The sequence below is a fragment of the Anas platyrhynchos genome, chromosome 1 (genome assembly GCF_047663525.1).
Source record: "Anas platyrhynchos isolate ZD024472 breed Pekin duck chromosome 1, IASCAAS_PekinDuck_T2T, whole genome shotgun sequence".
In the NCBI taxonomy this organism is placed as follows: Eukaryota; Metazoa; Chordata; class Aves; order Anseriformes; family Anatidae; genus Anas; species Anas platyrhynchos.
The window spans coordinates 41402911-41424927 of NC_092587.1; the positions used below are offsets into that span (position 1 = coordinate 41402911).

Genomic DNA, 22017 nt, shown 5'->3' on the forward strand with positions numbered 1-22017 from the left:
GAAGTCATTGGCTTCTACTTTGTTGCTTAAGTCTAGTTAGTGCTCAAATTTAATGGGTTTAAGGAAGACTGAAAGGAGGAAATGGAAAATGCCAGTCAAATTGTAGTTGGGAGAATGTTCCCCAAAGAAAAGTTGAATGCATGAAATCAATAAGGATGAACTGAAGCACTCCAGAATCACAATTTTTGAGTTCAGCACAGATACTGTAAGAGAAGAGAGAAAAAGAAGAAAAAAAAGTGATGAGCAAAGCTATTGCCAGGTAGGTATAGACAGTAAAGAAGAGAGAGCTAGACAGATAATGTGTTTTAGGTATTTCGTCGGGGTAGGAACAAGATGTCTGCAATGAGAAGATTGATGAATGGTATTTCCCACTTAAAAGAATGTGAGAAGGCAAGGTGAAAAAAATAAGAGAAAAAAGATTTTGAACCTGGAGGAGAAAGTTATATGCACACTGGAGACAGCCATAGGTTCAGTGATACACCATAATACAAGACTAATAGAAGACTATTAAGACAATGTACTAATAACATTGTAATAATTTGTTCAGCTGAGAGGAAAAAGTGGCAATGTATGATTCTAGCCCTATTTGAGTTAAGTGAAAAAGGTTAAAAGGAAAAAAAAAGAGTGAGAGGTCAAAGCTTTATTTGCATTTAGTTGCTTTGTTTGTTTACCCACCAAAACATTAGGGAAACTTCTGCTAACTTTCATAACCTCCTTTGTCTGTATGATATGATTATTAATGGGGTTATTTTTTGCCTTTTGGAAGGAGTATAGTATTTTTCAAGCTTATGAATAATTCAGGTACTCCACAATGTGTTGCATTACTTGCCAAATGCTGGGTCACTAATGTAATTCAGCTTGCTGTTAAAAAATAAATAAATAAATAAATAAATAAATAAGTTTAATTGCTGAAAGAATTCAGTACTAAGAAAAATTCCTACTGCTTTTACATGGATTTTGATAATGGATGCTAGACATAATGATGATTATGGATAATAGACATACAGTGTTAGAACTCTTCAGTATATTAATTTAGGAATACTGAGCAAAGCCCAGAAGTATGTATCTCAGGAGAATGCAGGGTTTATTTTGAGGTTTCTTTTTCTATTTCTTTTCCTTTTTTTTCCTTTGTTTTAGTTTGTTTTTGAGATATAGATGACTTCTAATTTCTAATTTTTTTTGCTTATATGTAAAACAACATTGTCTTGATTTGTTTGCAACCGGATGCTTAAAATAACAGTATTGATGATACCAATAATAATATATCTACCCCTGGGTAGTAACATAGATTAATTACATCTGCATGGCCAAGAAAGGGATCATGAAGATATCATGGGACGCTTGGGTTGCTGTGGGTTTGCGCACATGAGTTTGTTGTGTGTGTGTGCATGCATTTGTCTAAGTTCTGTTGAATAACATCTACAGTGTGAGGGAAGGATGTGGGTGTATGTTTTAGAACAGAGATAGCCAAACTTTCAGAAAGGTACAGTGGCTTTTCTGGTGTAGCTTAGAACAGTCTTTAACTTGCTCAGAACTCCATGCAGTCCACAATTCCGCAGTGTGCCTTGTTAACTATTTTGAAGTACTGGCTCCTTCCTTCAAGCAAAAGTGAAGGAGCCATGAAGGGCATATTGCTACTAGGCCATTACCTAGGTGAGGCATTTCCGTCTTACTGAGCGATAGAAAGTAATTTGGTATGTTTTAATGAAACTAGGAGTATAATCTTAGAAATAGTGCTAAGCATCTTATATTTTGAGAAGTAAGTGAATAAAAACTTCAAAACAGAAAAATACTCCTGTGCTTGTTGGAGTGCCCGGGGAAGCTCCCTTTGAACTTCATGACTATGGGACTGCTCTAATACCTAGTCAGGAAATGTAGTTCCATCATGTGAGGTGTTAACTGTATGTAATGACAAGACAACACTGACATAGAAGTCCAGTTTAAGACGAGACAGTAGCTGGATATAACAGCTGAAGAAAGTAGAAGTCCTGGAAAGCTGATCTTAAAGAATGCATAACTTTTTTGATCATAGTTTTCATCATAGTTTGAAAAAGTTTTGATTGTAGCCTGAGTTAAACAGTTCATTTCTGCAGCCTTTGTACCTAATAGCCAGATTAGCAGTACTACTGACTGCTTTAACAATTACTATACTCCTAGGCACTGTGGTTTGAGGCTCTAAAATTAGAATCAGCACTGCTTTGCTTTCTGAAATTTGGCCTCTGCATCATTGGAAAGATTCAGCAAATGTGGGTCCATTCCTCGTAAATTTTAGTTTCAGCAGCATCTGTTACTTACTCAAAATTTTGTTTGGAGCAAAAAATATCTAATGAAGGCTTAAATCACTTTCAAATATGGTGTCACAGCCTCTGTTATTAGTGAGCTTTTAATACCATTTTTATTAGTAGGCTGTATTCTCAGTAGGAGTGATTTGTTACTCTCCTGATTTTTGGTATTTAAAGAAACCTTATAAAGGTTATTTAAGATTTGTGGGGGGAAGAATCTTTGCAAAACATCTACGTTCCCAAAGGAATGAGTATAACAGGTGATAAACCCTTTTGTGTTAATAGGAAGGCTTATACCTATATGGGGCTATATGGGACTCTTACACAAATCTACTCTCTCATTAATCATTAGAGATACTAGATTTAGATGAAAGGGATGAAGATGCTCAGCTGGGTAGATTTTCAGCTGTATCAGTCGTTAAATCAGTCCTAAGGAATTTTATAGATATTAAAGGACTATGTTAAAAATACCCTTATCTTAATGGCACATCAGTTTAATGAGTAATGTTGAGTATAGTTGTAAAGAAACAGGATCTAATGAAATAAATTCTTTTTGCACAACGTTAGCAATGTATTTGGAAGCAAACATAAATAGCATTTATGGCAAAATCTGTTGGTAATAAACAATTGCAGTAGCTTGTTTTATTACATTCTTTCATTGAAAGAAAACACAGGTTGGCATTCAGTTTTCCTACTTGAAACTAAAATGTTAATTGATTTTTCTTACATGGTCATTTTGTTCTTTCTTTTTTTTTTTTTCCCACACATCTATATTTTTCACCTTTTAAGTTAAGAGCTATTTTTGCAGAAATAATCAAGTCATTTTTAATTATCTCCAGCAGTTTGTTAGTGGGACGAAAGCTTACTTTTGTTTCAGTCGCAGCTCTACTTTATAGAAGCTTACTGTATTGCATGCTACAAAATGCTTTTGTGGCAGCATAATGCCCTCTTTTCCAGTATTGCTCATTGTATATCCATGTACTCTTTCACTTAAAGGATGGTGGAAGATCCTACCCTGGGATGTTAAATTCTCATAATGTTAGTATCATTCTGTATATGTGTTTCAAATAATACATAGACTGATGTAGACATCATTGTGGATATAAGTATATCCAGGACAGCAGGTGGATCTTAAGTGATTCTTACTTTCATGAGCTGAATGGCATATACTAGAATAGCCATTAACAGAAGGGATCAATATTTTCAAAGTGATACACTTAAAAATAATATCTACACAAACATGACTTTGTGACTCATTGCTAGGCTTTTTTGTTTGTTTGGTTTTATACTTCCTCAATAGTTATTGTGTTGAGATTCTCTCTTTATTTACTGGCATTCTGTAGGATCATACCAGTAATTCACCTGAAATGACTGTGTACAGTCTTAAAGGGTCATAATGCTAAGGTTCTGTTTGATTGCTAATGTAGGTCATAATTAATCAATAGTGATTGTGGAAAACATAAATCATTTATAAGATGCTTGTAACTGACATCTAAATTCTCCACAAGAGAAAACCTAAAATAGTAGCAGAACTTGGCCTTGCATCTCTTTGTTCTAGTTCAAATGTTCAAATGTCCCGTTTGATATGCTAGAATGGATGTCTTGAAATATATTCAGAGGTAAGTTGTTTGGATGTGTCATTTGAACTGAATATAGTTCTGAATGTTCTTATAGTATATAACAGAAATAATGCGAAAACCACTAAATACATACAAGAAAAACTGAAATACTTTTATTTTTTTGCTAATCTTCCAAATTCTAAATCACAATCTACCCATAAATGTTATTTCGTGAAATACCATTCTGAGGCATTAATTAAGAAAAATCTGGGTATGTTTATTAAAGGACTCATGTTTTGCTTCCTTTCTAGGTATAATATCCAATCTTTTTTCTAAGCTTTTTCCAGCTGTCCTTTATGTTGTGTCTTTACACCATCATTTGGGTAATAATGTATAGCCTTCTTACTGAATTGGCTCTGCTTGATAGGAATTCTAGTAGATTTTCTGATAGAAATAGGAGTTATACTCATATATGGGAATTTCTGAAAGTAACCAGGTAATATGTACTGACTCCAGTATGTTACTAGCATGTTTAAACTCTTTGTTTTATTGCTATAATGTTTTTCTTTCATCTGCATATTTGCACAGTTCCCAATACGCTGAAACTCCAGTGTTTATTGAACCTCTGGATTCAGCTTGAAAAGGAATGAGTTTTAATTTTCTGGGGAAAATGTGAGAGAGTAGAAGCTGGGATCCCATAAAACCACATAAGATGAAGTAACAAATTCCCTTCTTTCTCTCCACCTTATCCCCAAAATCAACCCACCAGCAATTAGAGGAATGGTTAAAGAAATAATTAATTTAGTTCCTTAATTCCATAAAGGAATGTGTAAGACCAGGTGGTTAGCAGGCTTATTAGCATCATTTTTTGTCAGCAATGAATGACATAAATCTACAGACCCGTGACTACAAAAAACAACAACAACAACAAAAACTTCCTTATGATTCAATTGCAATTCTTAACTAAGGGTGACCCAGAAAGTGAAATCATGTGACAATGAGGAAAAAACTTAGTATATCGTAAACATTGCATAATAATATTTCATGCAGATAGAGCTAAAGCTACACATATACCAGAAGGAATAATCTTGAAGTCACAGAACCTGGAAATTGAGCCAATTCTGTAGCCTAAGATGTTTTTGCTGAAAGTTAGAACTACTAGATTTCTCATACCCTGGTTTTAAGGTTTGCTATATCACTATGAATGTTACATCTTGACAGTCACCCTTTGGGAAAAGAGATCTCTGATTAACATTATTAAGGATATTGGTAAGAAATATTTGGAGGGGAGCAAATCTGAAGGGAAACGCATAGTAGGTTTTCTAATTCCCATGAAGTTCATGGCAAAAAGGCACTTACTCATTTAGACACTTCAGTAAACTCCAATAGGTGTTTATGTGAATCTTCAGGCATCTGAATACTTCAGCCCCTTGTCTAAACAAAGGACTGCAGGCACCGACAGTATTTACAGTGGTGGAAGTCAGGTCTGATTTGTCTGAAATCAATGGTTTGTGTTCATTTATTCCTCAGTCTGAAGATATTCTAGCTGTAATCTGTTTGGTTGCCAGCTGACCAAAGAAAAAACCTCAACTGAAAAATTACATTTCAAGAGGACTAATAAATGTATTTTGAAGATGGGGAGACAAAAAGGAAAATTACTTCCATATGACACAAAGCTATTAGAGGTTTGATAAATCTGGCTTAGTTTCATCTTTAACAATGGCTGATATTAAATCCTTGGCCAAAAAAATAGATAATTGGAATCTCACAATGCACAGCTCTTCAGTTTGGCATCAATCTCGTAATACAATAAAACTTATCATTTGTAAGCTTGTCTATTTTTTAGCAAAAGACTGAGAACAATTTGGTCTGTCTTGGTACATAAGACAATACAGTGCAGGTGGTTTAAACACAAAACAGTTAATGAAACAAAATTTTACTTAAACTACCTGATGATTCATCATCCAGTCTTTGAACACTGTCAGTTGTGCCTTTCTGAGCCATTAATTATAGAATATTTAAATAGCCTGGACAGCATGTGCAACTGCTGAGAATGCTATTGTACTGTGAATTATTTCTCCAATTTGTTTCAGTTCAATATAGATGGACAACAGTGTAGAGTCAACCTTCTGTTTCCCTGAATGCAATGCAATATAATATTTATACTGGAAATTAATTTTTGCCTCCAGTAATATTTTGACCATGTTACAATATTCCTGAACTAATGTTTGAAGTGGTATGAAAATCAGATTTATTTATTTTATCATCTTTCTACTTCTTTTATACATGTGTAATCACAACCTCGAGAAGTTGTGTTTATATCAATGAGGGCTACTATTCATCTCTTATCTGCACAACTCCCTTTCAAACATGTAATTGCTTGGAAGCACCAACAGAGGATATAACAGAACAGTTCCTTAATGGGCTGGGGTCTAGCTGGAGTTTTTAGAGAAATTGAAGAAATGTGTAGAGTAGGAAGGAGCCTAGATAAGTTAAATACACAGATAATGAGATAATCCCTGCCTATGGCAGGGGGCTTGGAGTTAGATGATTTTTAAGGTCCCTTCCAACCCAAGCCATTCTATGATTCTGTGATCAAGAACTGGGCAAGTTTTGGCAGACTTCAAAATAAGAGGATGCAGTTGGATGAAGCAGAAAAGAAAAAAAAAAAAAAGGCTGGGGAGAGAGAAGGGAGGTGATACAGCTGCAGATATGAGGTGTTTACAGTGTTTCTAACATAAACCTGGAGCTGAGAGAGTTAACTATTTTTTCTTGTTGTATTGGCATTTGGAGAGTGGCCTGTCAAGGAGTCGGAAATGAGACTGATGGCAGCAGAGGTGCCATCTGGTTTGAGGACTGTGACCTTGATAGCTACATCTAGACTGCATGGCAAGCACTTTCTGGGATCCTGCCTGCCTGTTCATCAGTGTGCCTGGAAACCAGGGTGGAAATGATGAGAGAAAGAAAGTAGTGAGAGATGGGTGTTTGCAGTCAGATCCCATCTGGATCACTGGGCAGGTTGTCCAGGACCATGTCCAGGCAGGTTTTGAAGGTCTCCAAGGAGGGAGACTCCACATCCTGTCTGGGCAGCCTATGCCAGTGCAGTGACTGATCACCTGCACAGTAAAGAAGAGCTTCCTGATATTCAGGAGGAACCTCCTGTGTTTCAGTTTGTGCCCATAGCCTCTTATCCTGGCACTGGGCACCACTGAAATGAGCCTGGCACCAGCCTCCCTGCACCTTCCCTTCAGGTGTTTGTGTACATCAACAAGGTCCCTCTTGAGCCTCCTCTTTGGAGGGCTGGCAGAACAGTCTCAGCTCTCTCAGCCTCTCCTCATAGGACTTCCAATCCCCTAGCACTCCCACTCCACACAGCTTTTTGTTGAAACTTACCATAATTGACTGCTTTATGTGTGTACCTATCTCATCGCTTGATTGTAGAGTTTTAGTGTATTTTCTGACAATGAAGCTTCCTGGGTAGTGGATGAAAAAGAAGTGATGATGAAATTTTTGTTCATTCTAAATGTGAACAGCAATTTTCAAGGGAGCTAATTAAAATCTTTATCTGATCCCTAGCTGTGAGAGAGCTCTGCCTGGATGCACGTGATAAGTTCATGCCTTTTGAGATTTGTAATTTGATTGTATATTTTTTATGATTTCATGGCTACAGCATATTTTCTGTTCATAAGTCTTTGCCAGAGGAAATAGCAACCTTCCCTTTAAATGTTGCAGTTAGGAAACAACAGTTTTGCAAGTGTTTGTTTTTTTTTTCTTTGTGTGTGTGAGAGGAATGGCAAATCAACTCATGAACGTGGTTTGTAGGGAAAAAAGATAATTTCCAATCTAATTGGATAATAAACTATTGTTTTGAAGAGTATACAACCTGAAATAATGTAGATGATCTTGGTAAACTGTGAACTCCTGTTGCCAAAGCTTTGTGGAGATGGTTTTGACATCTGAAAAAGGACATGCAAAATTTTATGGGTTCAGCATGGAACACTGCATATCAGCTGGATGTCGGCAAAGAACATTAAACTCTTAATTTGATATAATTTGTCAGCTGGTCACATCAGTTGACTTTAATAATTGCCAGTTCAGCACATTCACAGATATGGAAGACAGAACCTTAAAAACTTACCCTTTCTTTGGCAGTTTGTTAGTTCTACCTGTTTGGGTTGTTTTCACTTACAGCATGAAAAGAAAAAGTTTAGTTTCTATCTACAGTGAGGTCTATACCATCAGATTGATCTTGTGTTTGATGTCTTTCATAAATTGAAGGTCACACTCATAGTTTAAGCTTGAAATTGTTCCTTAGTAGCAACTAAATGAGTTGATCAGTATGGAATTAGGTTGGTAAGAGAGGTCAGAATGAAAGTTTCAGGATAGGACTTGGCACAATATAAGGAAATCATATAAAATTGATGTGTTCAGTCTGTAGTGAACTATTGATTCATACTTTTTATTGCATCTTTCAGCATTCCTGTGGAGGAAAAAAAAAAAGTATATAGGATATCAGAACAAGATGTCTGAAACAGTCTGTTTTGGCTATAGTAGAAAAGTCCATGGTTCCTTTAACTACATCTCAGATAAGTGAAAGAATATTATTGAATAAACTCTTTACATAAGTGAAGTGGGTAATAATTATATAGAATTTTTCACACAGTCCAATAAGATAGGGCCATATTTATAATATTTTCTGACTCTTCTCAGTTAAATAACAAGATCAAGACTCTTACTTTTGTCAGTGCATACTAAAAAGGTTTTTGCATATATTTATTGCTTACTGCTTTTGATAAAGAAGTAGAAAGGGACCAAAATTTCCTTCCTTAAATGTGTTTAACTTTAACAGATATACAAGAATTTAAGATCAAATTCTCTTGGTGAAAATATTCCCAAAAGTCAGAAATTTCCAACTGAGACCAGAGAGACTAGAAAACACATATGAGCTTGAATTGTGTCATTTGTGGATGGGCACATTTTCTTGAAGGGTGATGACTCAAAGTTGTTGGCCATGTATCTCTGAGGTCAGGTTTTTATATATATGTAACTATATGCTACAGTATGGATGGCTATAACAAAGCAAAGAACAAATTTGTCTCCTTTGCATCTACCAAATCAGATGGTAACAAGTCTTTGTGTACACATGACTCTGCACTGCAGTCACTTCATGCACTGCACTTGCTTTTCCAGGTGAGATGGATTCTGTGATTACAACTGTCTGCCTCATAAGAGCATATGCTATGTTAGGATGTAAAATCTTCTTGCAGATTTTAATCCCGAGGTATTTACAGACTAATTGTTTGGAATGTCCAGATAACATGCCACTTGTGATATAGTGAAACCTTCATATGGGCTTTTTGAATTATGATTTTTTCTAGATGACAAAGAACTTGCACTCTAGGTACAGTTGTACTACTGCTAAAGGAATGATTATCATGAACATACCAAGTTTAAGACATACAATTTTGTTTGGTAGAAATGAACTTACATGCAATACTAAGGATGACTGTGTGATGCATCATGCAGTGGTTTTGCCTAATTCCTTGACTGTCATCTGTTTCCTTGCCCTTGCTTAGGCAAAAATATAGGGCAAATTCAGAGAATCTTTGTTAGAATGGAAGAATGGTCCCATCAGTTCAGACCAGGGATTCTTGTAGCCCTTGCCACAGAGTGCAGCTTCCTGTCTCCAACAAGCCATAGATTTCCTTAGAAAAGGGGAAGAGGACAAGAAAATATTACACGTTTCTTGAAAATTCTCCCAGCCTCTGACTGCTTTCAGCTCAAGGGATTTCTGGTGCGGTTTGTCTAAATATCAGTGAATTGCTCTTCTTAGTGATCATTCAGTTTCACCTTGAAATTTTTAAATTTCTTGCATCCCTAATATGTTTCTGAGAGTTTCGTAGACCTGCCACAACTGAACAAAGAACCACCTTCTTTTGTTTGTTTGAACTTTGCTCCTACCAGCTTCTTGTATGGTTGCTAGTTTTTCTGTATATAAAACATTATACTGAACTCTAAAATGGTATAAAAGTACAGTTTGAGCACTCTGTTTTGGTACAAATTATTGCAGAGCATCACAAAAACAGCTTTACGGTTGTATTTATTTAAAAACATTTCTACAGTAGAGGAATATCATTTTTACAGTAGTAACAAGGTAGAAATTATCACTTGTTACTTTAACTCACAAAATTCTATTGAATCTGTATTGACATTGTACAATATTCCATACACAATTGGTGGAAATGCTTCTGCAGATCGCATTTGATCATAAATACTAGGTACTGAGATCATAAACCCCACATATTTATTGACACTGAGATAGGTTTAACTCATGTTTAACAGAAGTTACGTTTGAAAGCTGCAGGGAAGGTGACATAAGCTGTATTTTGCTGGTAGTTTGAACAGTGGCCAAGGTTTATAATGCAAGGTCAGAGGGGACCTGATACCAGTAATATGGGCTGGAATGATATATGTGTGTTGTAGTTCTCATTGAAGGTCATTTATCGTGTAATGAATACTTCGTAACATTTCTTGAGTTGAAGCTTAAATATTGTCTTGCAGTGTAATTAAGAATTAGTTAGAGTAGAATAAAGATATCATCTAAATCTCTACATATGTCAACTGAAGAATTTAGGTCAAAGCAGATTGTAAGACTACTGGCTACAGAGGCCAGGTTTTTCGATACTCCTTTGCTTGTTGCAGAGAAGAGATAACTGTAACATGCTTCAGACTGAAAGAAATGTGTGTTTGTTTGTTTGCTTGTTTTAGTACAGGAGATAGTAATGCAGTCAGAAGTAATGGAAAAATAATAAAGAAGATCATTACTGTCTTCCAGAACTAAATTTTTTTATTTTTTTTATTTTTTTATGCTGAATAGTGATACACCATGAAATTATTCAGTATCTTTCTACAATTATAAAACTTATGAACTTTAAAAAAGGGAAGCTGGTGCAAACAGTACAGAGATATATTTTAAAAATTAACTGAAGGAATTAAAGAATGTCAATCTTAGACCACTGCCATTTGTGTTGGTAACAAAAATATTCTACACCACCAAATTGCACTTCAAGCACCAGCTAATAGGAGTGTGTAATAGTCAAAAGGTGTGATAGGTGGGCTACAGCTGTATTAATATCACCAACAGGGGAACAGACTATTATACTTACCAACAGGTGCAGATAAAATAAATTGTGTTCTTCTGACCATTGGTTAAAATTGCTTTGTTGACAATATGTCTTTATATTGCTGATCACAGGTAGCGTCTTTTTTTTTTTTTTTTTTCTCTAAAGCATTAAATAAAATTTTCTAGTGAAAAAAAAAATCTGAGCTGTCAGAAAACAAACATCGGAAAGCATTATATTCCAATCATTTGTGATTGAGAAGGCAGAAAGAAGACATTGCAAAATTGCTCAAACAGACACTTTCACTTTCCGAATCAGCTTGTTATTTATAACATAGCTGCTGGCACTTTCAGAAATTTGCAGATGTAAACAGCCAGTGCCATTATGGGTTGCATGCAGAGCAGAATTATACCCTTCAGCTAAAGAGTACCTCTTGAGGAGAAGCTACCTGGTGACCCTCATTTTAACTCAAATTGTAGAAATGAATAGTTAATCTTTTCTATGTTTATTTTGTTGTTGTTTTTTGGTGTAGGTTGTTTCTTTGTTTTGTTTCATTTTTCTCAGAAAGGAAAGAGAGCAAACTAATTTTATCTTCATGCTCCTGTGTTTCTGATAGCATCCTTCATAAGTTAGTCATTGACTTTTCTTGTTACAAAAAGCCTTTTCCCATCATCTTTTGATATTGGCACTTTTTTTTTTCTTTTTTTTTTTTTTTTTCCCAAATGTTCTTACTACTGAGGAGGTCTCTGAGAACCAGAGTTTTGGTGAAGAAAGACTGGAAGACTTGCTCATTTAAAATACATTACTAACTTAGGTATCTTCTCATACCTTTAAAAAAGCAAGATACAAAATACAAAAGGAAACTTTTTTTTCCCTTCATTTTGTTTGCGTTTGGCATCGCTGTGGAAGACGCATAAAGGTTTTCCGCAGTGATATTAGTATTCTGGCAAGCTTTCATTTTTGATACATTGACTATCAAAATGCTGACAGATGCAATATTATACAGGAATGCAAAGATTATGTTTGTGTTTCTGTATGTATGCTGAAAAAAAAATAAAAAAAATATCAGATCTCTCCTAGCTACACTGTTCCAGAATGCTCAAGCCATCTGCTTGGTTTTCCTGCTGCATTTTGTCTCATTAGTCATGTTCACATGTATTTCAGGCTGCTTAATTTCATTACACAAAGTATTATGCACTGTTCATCCAATAAGTGAGAGAGGTTCATTCTGCTACCCAAGGGACTTGTAAAAAGAAGTTTTAAACCTCTAAGAAAACCTGAAAATTCTTGTTGAAACATGGATCACGTTTCACTGTTACCTCTATTAACATACTAAAACTTACTTTATTGATTAAGTTATCCATCTTTCTCTGACTCCCAGAGGCTAACTGCTGTCTCCCTAGAAATATTTACTTCTCACTAGAATTTTTTAACACAATTAAGATCTCTACACAAAACTGTCATGTTTAAAAGTTTCCTTTTAGGTGGGGTTAGTATTGCTGCCTCATAGCAAGGTTGCCAGTTTTGAAGAGTATGTGGCTGTGGCCATCCCCGTGAACACCTAGAATTAGCAAAATTAAAAGCCCTTAAAAAGGTTTGGGATTCACACAGGCAAGAGAGATCCGTTAACACTGAAGATGCAAAACCTCGAGGAGCAGTCAATATTGGGTGTGCTTAAGCTTCTCTCAGCATCTGATAAATACGCAGCATCGCCAGAGTGACTGAGCATTCTCGCATTGCAAGACTAATGGCACTGATAAACCTTCGATGGCTTTTGGTAACTCGTCTGTGCAATGGGAAGGAGCCAGTCCCCACAGTAGGAGCTGGGCTTGCATGTACCTCCATGTTCCCAGAGGGGACCACAGTAAGAGTAACAGTAATGGACAAAAACTGTCAGCGCTGGGCTGGGAGGGGGGGTGGCCAAGGCTTAAGGGGCAAAAGCCCTAGACTACTGATGATTTGTCAACCTGGAGAATGGGAAGAAACATAAAAATTGGGCATGGAGTAGGAAACTGGGATTAACCAGGCAAAAAGAGAATTGGCAGGGATCTCTAGGGAAAACATTTTTAATAAGGAATTGAATACCCGGACAGCAAGCTAAGAGTGCCAACATACTTCCATTAGCAACAGCCAGTAATCGTAGCTGGAGAGAGCTGGGACTGGGTGAGAAATGAGCCAGGAAGGCAGCAAAAGAGACTACACTGAGAGCTGTGCTCCAGTATATAGCAACATGCAGTATATGCTGAATTTGCTCAAGAAATAAAATGAGAAAAACAAACAAACAAACAAAAAAGGATCCATTATTAGATGTAAAAAAGAGTGGATTTTTTTTTTATCTTCCAAAAAATTCACAATGAAAATCAATTTTATCTTAAGAATCTACTAATATACAAATTGTAGAGCACTCATGGAGCAGAATGGGGGGACCCTTTAAATTCCTTAATCAAGCAACATAGGTGCTGAGTAAGCATAGATCTGCCCCAAAATATGGTACTCAGAGATTGTCATAAAAGCCTCAGAAAGAGGCTGAATTAAACTTTGAGTGCATGACATTGCAATAGTGTTCTTTTATTAATGTTGTGGTTTGCATCTGATGAGTTTAATTTTACTTTGTTGTTTTGATAAATAAGTATATTCTATCCAGACAGCCACAAGGTACAAAATAATTGTCGACTCTGAGAGCTGGAACATTTTTTAACCACCTTTCCCTGATATTTATTTCCTTAAAGCCATAGATCTTGGAGTCATTTGGAGGATATCACTTTTTTTTTTTTTCTCTTTAATTTCTGATGGAAAAGACACATTGCGTGGTGGTGTAAATTCTTGTTGCCCCGTGACTTTGGTGACAATGATTCAATGCTCTTTGTTAATATAGGCTTTACTCTCTAAAAATAATAGAAGGGTAATTATACATTTATAGAAATTTCCATTGTTTTTACTCCTGTGGTTAATAATATTGATGTCTTAGTACATAAGTCATGAAAAATAAGTTTCAAAACTATTCAAAATACTTTCAATGAACTTTTGAATTATGCAATTAAGCATTTGCAATAGAAATTGCAATGTACAATAAAAACTGCAATGTGCAAATATTGCAATATGCAATAAAAATTGCAATGTGCAATAAAGTATCTTTATTTCTAAGTAGTCTTACTGTCTTAACTACTGCCAAGACCTCCAAAATGAAATAATGATTGTATTTCACAGTAAGGAAAATGACAGCAATACATGTATGAGATGGACCCTGAGAACAGCTTATATGGTGTATGATGAAGGTATTGATCAAGGATTCAAGACATTTATGGCTGAAAAGATTCCTTAAGCTAGATTCCTTGTCTGACATTCAGCATATTGGTTAATTTTGTGTACCTCAGCTTCCACTTGTAGGATAAATATGTTGATACAGCTTTTCTCCTATCCTTTGCATGTGTATAGGGGATTTGATTTACAAAAATCTTAAAGATCTCTAACAGTCTTGTTCAAACAACTTCCAGTACAGTAAGCATTCAGACTTCACTGAAGCGTGTAGACAGAGCTGTGGGGAAAAAGCTAGGTGAATTCTCTTAATTAACCTTAATAAGAGACTCTATAGAAGAAAAATAATACGGGGGCATAAGCTGAATTGTTCTACAAAATTATTTGAGTCTAAAGACTGAATTTTCTTCTGTCACTTTTGCCCTTTAATGCAAACTGTTTTGAATTGTGTATAGAAGGAAAAAATATAGAAGTACAAATCTAGGTCTCTTTAGTATCAAATGAGTTCACTGAGAATGCTAACTTAAGGAACCTTGTGGGTCACTACAATTGACTATACTTGTCTCACTGATTAAAACTACAGATACATATCTATAATATTGTAGCACACTAAGAAAACAGACCAAATGAGCCCATGATGAAGGAAACATGTATGTCTTTTTTTTCTTTTTTTCCTGTGTATCTTAACAATCTGGTTAACTCTCATGGTAATCAACTTCTGACAATCAGCAGCTGAAAGGCATTGAAGAAACCAAGTATAATTAAAAGACTTTAAGCAGCAGTTGTTTGTAAGCAAAGATGGAAAATACAGCTGCAGAGGTACAGGCAAGTGTTTACATGGAATGTTTTTCTCTTAAAGGGAGAAAAGAAAAGGGATTTTTTCTGAGCTGTGAAGAAATTAGAAACTGACTGATAGAGCCTTCATTCAAGATTTTCCTGTGAAAAGAAAACTGTGTTGACGCCAATGATATAAGGTATTTTCAACAAATGGATTCTTTTACCTTCTGTACCTGCTTAAATGCTTTAAGGCATGGCACTTTACTAGAAATAAAATGGAGGTAGTAAATGATTTTAAGTAATGGCTTTTTCAGATGTAAAGTCTATTAGATCAGTGAATGTGTAGTTCTGCAGAAATACATGATATTTGAAATTGCCATGAAAGACAGTCTATGTGCATTTGTTGACTGTTCATATAGCACTTCTATTTTTTGTCTGCTCTCACCATCAACTTGCATTTTATCAAATCCCAAGCTGTCATGGTTCATTATCCATAGATGATCTTGAGCAGCCTTACATCGTAAAAAAATATGCTGTGACATCTGCCATTGTGCACCAGTATATAGATAATTTCTGAGTAAGGTTTGTCTTTGATTTATCCATTCATTAGTGTGCATTCTTATATTTTCACATGTGAATTTCTTAAGCAACAGGAGCTGCATATACATTACTGTGGTCTTTCAGGTTGTAGATGTTTCAGCTGTGCGTATTTAGCTAATGAGTTCCATCTGAGTTAATGTTTGTACAACTCAGTCTCCACTACTAGTCACATAGCTGTTGTAGTCCAAGTCGTTACATAAGCTCCTGTATCAGTGATGTAGACAGGACAGTGAAATTGTAATAATAGTAATTGTAATAAAAGAGAGCAATAATGCCCAGAAACATATATATATATAGAGAGAGAGAGAGACTCCATTAGTGTATATATATACACTAATATACATATACATTAGTGTATATATCTATATATAGTGATATATATACATTAATATGTAATATTAATAATATGTAATAAATATATGTATAAAATATGTAATAAATGTAATAAATAATAATGTAATATATCTGTTACATTAGGGTATATATATACACACTAATGAAGTCTTTATTTCCTGTAAGCTAATTTCATTGATAGGAGGCTATTATTCTTTTTTGAAAGGCAGTAAGTGAAAATGCACAGACCTCACAGATATTAGTAAGCAAAAGTCCTCTCCATCCCTCTAATTTACATGTCTGTTTAACTACTGTGATAGGAAATGGAACATTTTATTTTATTTTATTTTATTTAAGGATGCTCCAAGGTGATTAAGGGCTATTGTTTTGGTAATAAAACGTTTGGAAATTATTATATTGCCACTGCTACTGCTTCATCTAAAAATGCGTCAACAATCAAACACTGAAAATTTATTACTATGCTATTTAGCTTTGTACTTCTTGAATTGATAACAACAGCTTCTTTGGTTAATTTCTAATAGTTAGGAAATTGCTTGGATACTTTTCTGAATATGTTACACCTAACCAGCATTGCTTGCTCTAGCCTAGATAGCCTGTCTTCACCCAATTGCTTTGATGTTTCCTCCAGGGATGAGGAGAGTAAGAGAAACAATCTTGTTCTGTTAAGATTCCTTATAATTGCCAGGCTTGATGCAATTTCAGTGAAACATTGCACTAAAACCATCCTCTTAATAGATGAAAACAGTTGCTGTATAGTCTGAAGATATTTATGGGGCTTCCATTTGCATGTCACAGTTCCCATACCAATTAATTGTTTACACTACCCCTATACAAGGGCTTCAATACTTCATTTAGGTTAGAGCTTTTTGTACTTTTTCTGTTTGTTTGTGCAGATGTTTCACAGAGAGCATGTGGAAGTGGAGATCATTCACAGGTCAAATGAAAAGCAACAACATATAAAGACAATGAAATGTCAGGGCACCTTTCAATGAAAGTTCACAAAACAAGTGAAAAGCCATAAGAAAATGCAAAGCAATATGTCCTCAAAGTAAATTGTCCCCAAGGAAAATAACTCACTTGGAAAGAATACTACAATTCTTTTGTGTTGTAAAGCAGATTGTTGTGAAACTAACTCATGATGTATGACTTTAGTGGTGGCTGTCACTTTGTCCAAAGCTTACCTTTTATTTTTGATAATAAAGCACAGTACAGCACTGTGCTGAATGTGGAAAAAGAGGGGAGAGAAATAGAGAGATTGGAGAAAAAAAAAAGATTTTATTTTCTAATTCCCCAGCATCTGTTCCTGTTCCACCAAAACTTGCAAATGAATTTTGATTGGGGTAGTAGTGTGTTCATCACAGTGATAAAATTATTTTTCATCTCAGTTCCTGCATGTCTAAATTACAAACAGTTTCTTCTGAGAATATGAGATACTGTCTATGAGTGTGTCTGGGAGTAAATCACCAATGTTTAAATCTGTTATTATAGATAACTCAAATTAATTTAAATCAATGCAAATGTTTGGGGATCTGAATTTCCATTTGAACAATAACTTCAAGGACTTGCATGCACATTGGACTGTCTTGTGCCCTGAGGTAGATTGCTACTAAAGAGATTATCCACATAGACCCAAGAGCTAAAATAGGGTTCTTAGGGATGTGAAATAGAATAAAGTTGACTATAAGGTAAATACAAAATGAAGAAGCAAATCAAAGCAAAAAATCACTAAGAATGACTCCAAGAACTTTTCAAAAAATCTACAGCAAGCACTTTAAAAAAATGCAATAAAACCTGAGGATCTGTTACACAAATTGGAACTAGAAATGCTTCTTAATCTGTCATCCAATTCATAGAACTTCTTTGGTAATGTATTATATATAGACAATACAACAATATTGAGGAAACTACAAAGTGGGTTAAAGGGAATGCTTTAATAAGCAGAGTCATGGGGAAACACCTTCTGAGACTTGCTGAGTATTGGAAAGTGTTTACTGAAACAAGAAATAATTGCAGATAGTTATACATTACAGGGGATCTTCCTATTTAAAAATCCATTAAAATATTAACAATATTCCTTCAGGTGTTTTAGAGGTAGTGTCTCTTCTTTCCTTTTATACGTATTTCTGGTCAGTTGATTTTGGTGTTATTTTGTTGCTTTTTTTTTGTTTTTTTTTTTGTTTTTTTTGACTATAGTAACCAAAATGAAAGCTGTTCTCCTATTACAGGAGCTATTACTTCCATTGTAGTTGGTTTGGCTATTCAAGAAACGTAGTGTGGGTCACCACTAAGAGAATCCCTGTAGGAAGGCTGTAAATGATGGAGGCCCCAGTCCAACTACTTTCAGTACTCTGACCCCATTTACTGCAGAAAAAAACATTCCAGTTTATAGCAAAGCTCTCACAAATTTTTCTTCTTTTCTTGCCTTAGCAGTATTTTGCTTCTAGACCATTCAGGAAAACAAGAACAAATCCTGGAATACCCATTTCACTCTCCTGCTAGTAAAACACCACTAACTATGATGGAACATGCAGAACTACAAATGAAATTTCATTTAAATCAGTGAATTTGACTGGAGGAGAGAACTGATAATTAATTTTAGGGTTTATACATAGTATACCACACTAAAAAGAAAGTATCTTATAAATTAATATTAAACTCTTCACAAGGTTCCCTGTGTTCCCTGATGTTCCCTGTGTATTCTCCAAGTTTTATTCTCTGTCCAAAAAACAGTTTCCAACTTATGCCTTATATATATATGTTTGTATTACCTTTCTAGATTTCCTGGTAACAAAGTACTATCTACTAGAAAGATGTTCACATATTATCATGGGAGTATTCAAGAAACAAGCACTAGAGCATTGTTCCAGTGAACACCAAAATTACAGGTTACACAAAGTTGCCACAGTTTGCAGACCTGTCTCAGAGAAAAGGCTGTCACACAATAAATATTATTACAATTCCTTTTTTTTTTTTCCTGTATTTTTAACTTTTGCTTGTTTGTTTATTTTTCTGATGTAATACTTAATTTCTTTTCTGGGAGCCAACATTCCACTGATAAATTAAAGTCCCTAGGCTGTAGATGGATACATCTTGTGTTCTGTAATCATTTCCATCTTAAAGGTAAACTTTTTAAGCAACGATGAAAATTGATTTTTATATAGGTCTGTGGTGCATGAATCTATTGAAAATACAGAGAACAGTAATGAAAAATTTACTTCAGTTAATCTATTGAAATTTATTTAACTGTGTATAACCTCCTTAGTTGAAAGTAGCTTACTACCTTATTCTGGCAACATAGGTTGCAATGAGATATCTGGGGTTTGGCAACTGAGGATAAATCAGACATACCAAACGATTTTTTGTGGGAAAATTAAATTTTCACAAAGTAATATAGTTAAATGCAGGTCTTACTGTTCTCTTCCCTATAAGGAAGAGAATGAAATTGCTGGTGTAAAAAAGGTTTCTTTCTTCCCACAGTGCTGCATTTATTGTGTTACAGTCTAAAACAGCAGCAATTATACATAGCAGTTAAATAAAATGAGAACAATCAAACAGTCAGCTCACTGAGCCAGAGGTGGTACTTGGAGTCCCTGCTGTTTCTCCCAGTCAACCAGCACCAGTGATGGTCAGAAAATAGACTTCATATTCCTGCTTTTTTTTGGAGGAGAGGAGTTGGCGGGGGGAACATGACTTTTCCTTACTTTTTGGCAGGCAGAAAAGAAACTAAAAACACTTGGGGGAGGGAAAGAAAAAGATTTATGGGGAAAGAATATATCTACAAGTGTACTTTATAGTGTAATTATAGTGTACTTTATACCTGGGAAGAATATTAACATTCTTAACTGTCTGGATAGAAGGTCCACCAGATTCCTACAGGAAGAAGCCTGCAGAAATGAGAATCACTTGGGATTTGCATTGTAACAAGAATTGTAACATTAATTTCTTGCAAGATTCCAGTGGAAGGAAAAAACATACATAGAGCAAAATAAGTGGATATGTGGATAGGATTTTTTTTTTCATACAGCAAAGTACGTTCCATGTAACTACTGCAGGAGGTCACACATTTTTTGAAATAATTCTTTTGAATTAATTCTGAAGATCCCCTGGAATGTATGACTATCTGCAATTATTTCTTGTTTCAGTAAACACTTTCCAAGGGCAAATATTTTCTGAGGTACATTGGAGTTATGACCTTGGAAAAGACCAAGGTTATAGTTTTACGATCATCTAAAACTGCACTTTTGCTGGAAGTGATGATCTTTGTTCCAGCACTAAACATTAACAGAGTAGTTTTCAGCCAGATCAGCCTTATTGCTGACACACAAGGAATAATGTGGTGATGTGTGGGAAGTAGGGCAGGATCTCATCTATTTTGGCAGCAGCAAAACCTTAAATATTTTTAAGTATCTCCTGAAAGCACTCCAGAACTCAGCCTTCACAGAAGAAGGATGGAGGAAATGTGTCCAGACACCATCATTTACCTTCTGTGTAGCAAATGACAGTCACGTCGCAAGCATGCTTAGCACTTTAATGAATAATGAACTCCATTCACTTTCCTGTAATTGGACTAATTTTACCCAAATTAGTAAAATCAGTTCCCAGGCTTGATTCCCCAGTGTCTTGATTGTGGCTGATCTTGGTTGAATATCAGACACCCACTCAGCCACTCTCTGACTCTACCTCAACAGCAGGACAGGAGAGAAGCTCATAGGTTGAGATAAAATCAGCAACCAATTTAATTTATTGATGATTAAAATAGATTTGGATGGTGGGAAACAAACAAAAAACAAACAAACAAAAGCAACCCACCACCACCAAGCCTCCACCCAACACTTTTTCTCATGCTCAACTTCATTCCTTCACTCACGACTCCTCCATCTCCTCGCCTCCATGTGGCCCCAAGCCTCCTCGCCCTCCTTAATCACTGAACTGTCTGTAGGGCTGTTTCTCTCACATTTTTTCCTCAATCCTCTCTACTGTTTGGGATTTTTGCCCTTTCCCAATCCATTTTCCTTTAAATGCCCCCAGGGTGGCTGCTGGGCCCAGCCAAGCTCTGTGGTGGGGCCGTTGGAGCAGGCTGGAACTGGCTGTGTCCATCATGTGCCCTTTTAAAATACACCTATTTTATGTTAGTGTAACAATACTGATTACAAGGGAACTCATCTTTCTAAATGCTTTTGTAAGTACAAATCAAATAAATCCCATAATGTATTTTAAGAAAATATTCTTTATTTTCAGCAGGGTTGTGCTTATGCTAGATACAAAGTTGTGTTTGTGTTTAATGTATTACGGATATTATGTATGTCTGAAAATCTGTGCTGAAAATGCAAACTAGTAGGTTATTCATTTTTCCCACAATACAATTTGTGGACCATCTATCACACTATGCAGAAAGTTCATTAAACAGATCACGTTGTGACAAAATTTTGCCTGTAAGCTTTCACATATGGCACTGAAAAAAATGTATTTTCCTTCCTCTAAAAGACTCAGAAATGCTTGCATTCTCTATTAGATTGAATCCAAAATCTATATGTCCAAGATGTGTTAGAAGTGAAAAAGAGACATCAGTGCCAGAAAACAGGCAAACCCCCCAGAGCTCTCTGGATGCATTTATGAAATGCAGCAGGCAGCTGGCCAGGTCTCTGCTCTGGGCTGGGAAGGTCTGCCCTATCCCTTCTAGTTCCCACCTCTCCACTTGTTGCTGTGTCTTTTGCAGACCACAGGGTAGGAAACTGACCTGAGACAAAGTTCAACCTCTGTTGTTCGCCAAGAACTTCTTTGATAAACTGGGTAAACATCGATTCCTGCTTTATTATTTATAATTGATGTCTCGTGTTATTAGAAACGCGATGGCCCAACAAAAACAGTACATTGTCCTTTATAGCATGACATATTGTTTAGAACTGTACAAACAACTAGTTTATTTTGTTCTCACATTTAAAAAAAAAAAAAAGACACGATATGAAATTTTGTCTATTTTTAAAATACAAATTCTTATCTGTGCCTGACAGATCACATCACTATGAGAGGTCCAAAATTGGTGGTTCACTGTTAAATTTAATTATCTGG

General features: G+C 35.5%; 1 protein-coding gene across 6 annotated transcripts in view; it reads left to right on the forward strand.

Annotated features, from left to right (window-relative positions):
• SYT1 (synaptotagmin 1) overlaps positions 1-22017 on the forward strand; it is a 354732-nt gene that overhangs the window by 64192 nt on the left and 268523 nt on the right. For 4 of the 6 annotated variants that reach the window (XM_038171613.2, XM_038171643.2, XM_038171633.2 and 1 more), the window contains exon 2: positions 15077-15191. The exons of the other annotated variants lie outside the window; for them this stretch is intronic. The gene's annotated coding sequence lies outside the window, so the exon portion shown is untranslated. The remainder of the gene's footprint in view (positions 1-15076; positions 15192-22017) is intronic. 6 annotated transcript variants of the gene reach the window in all.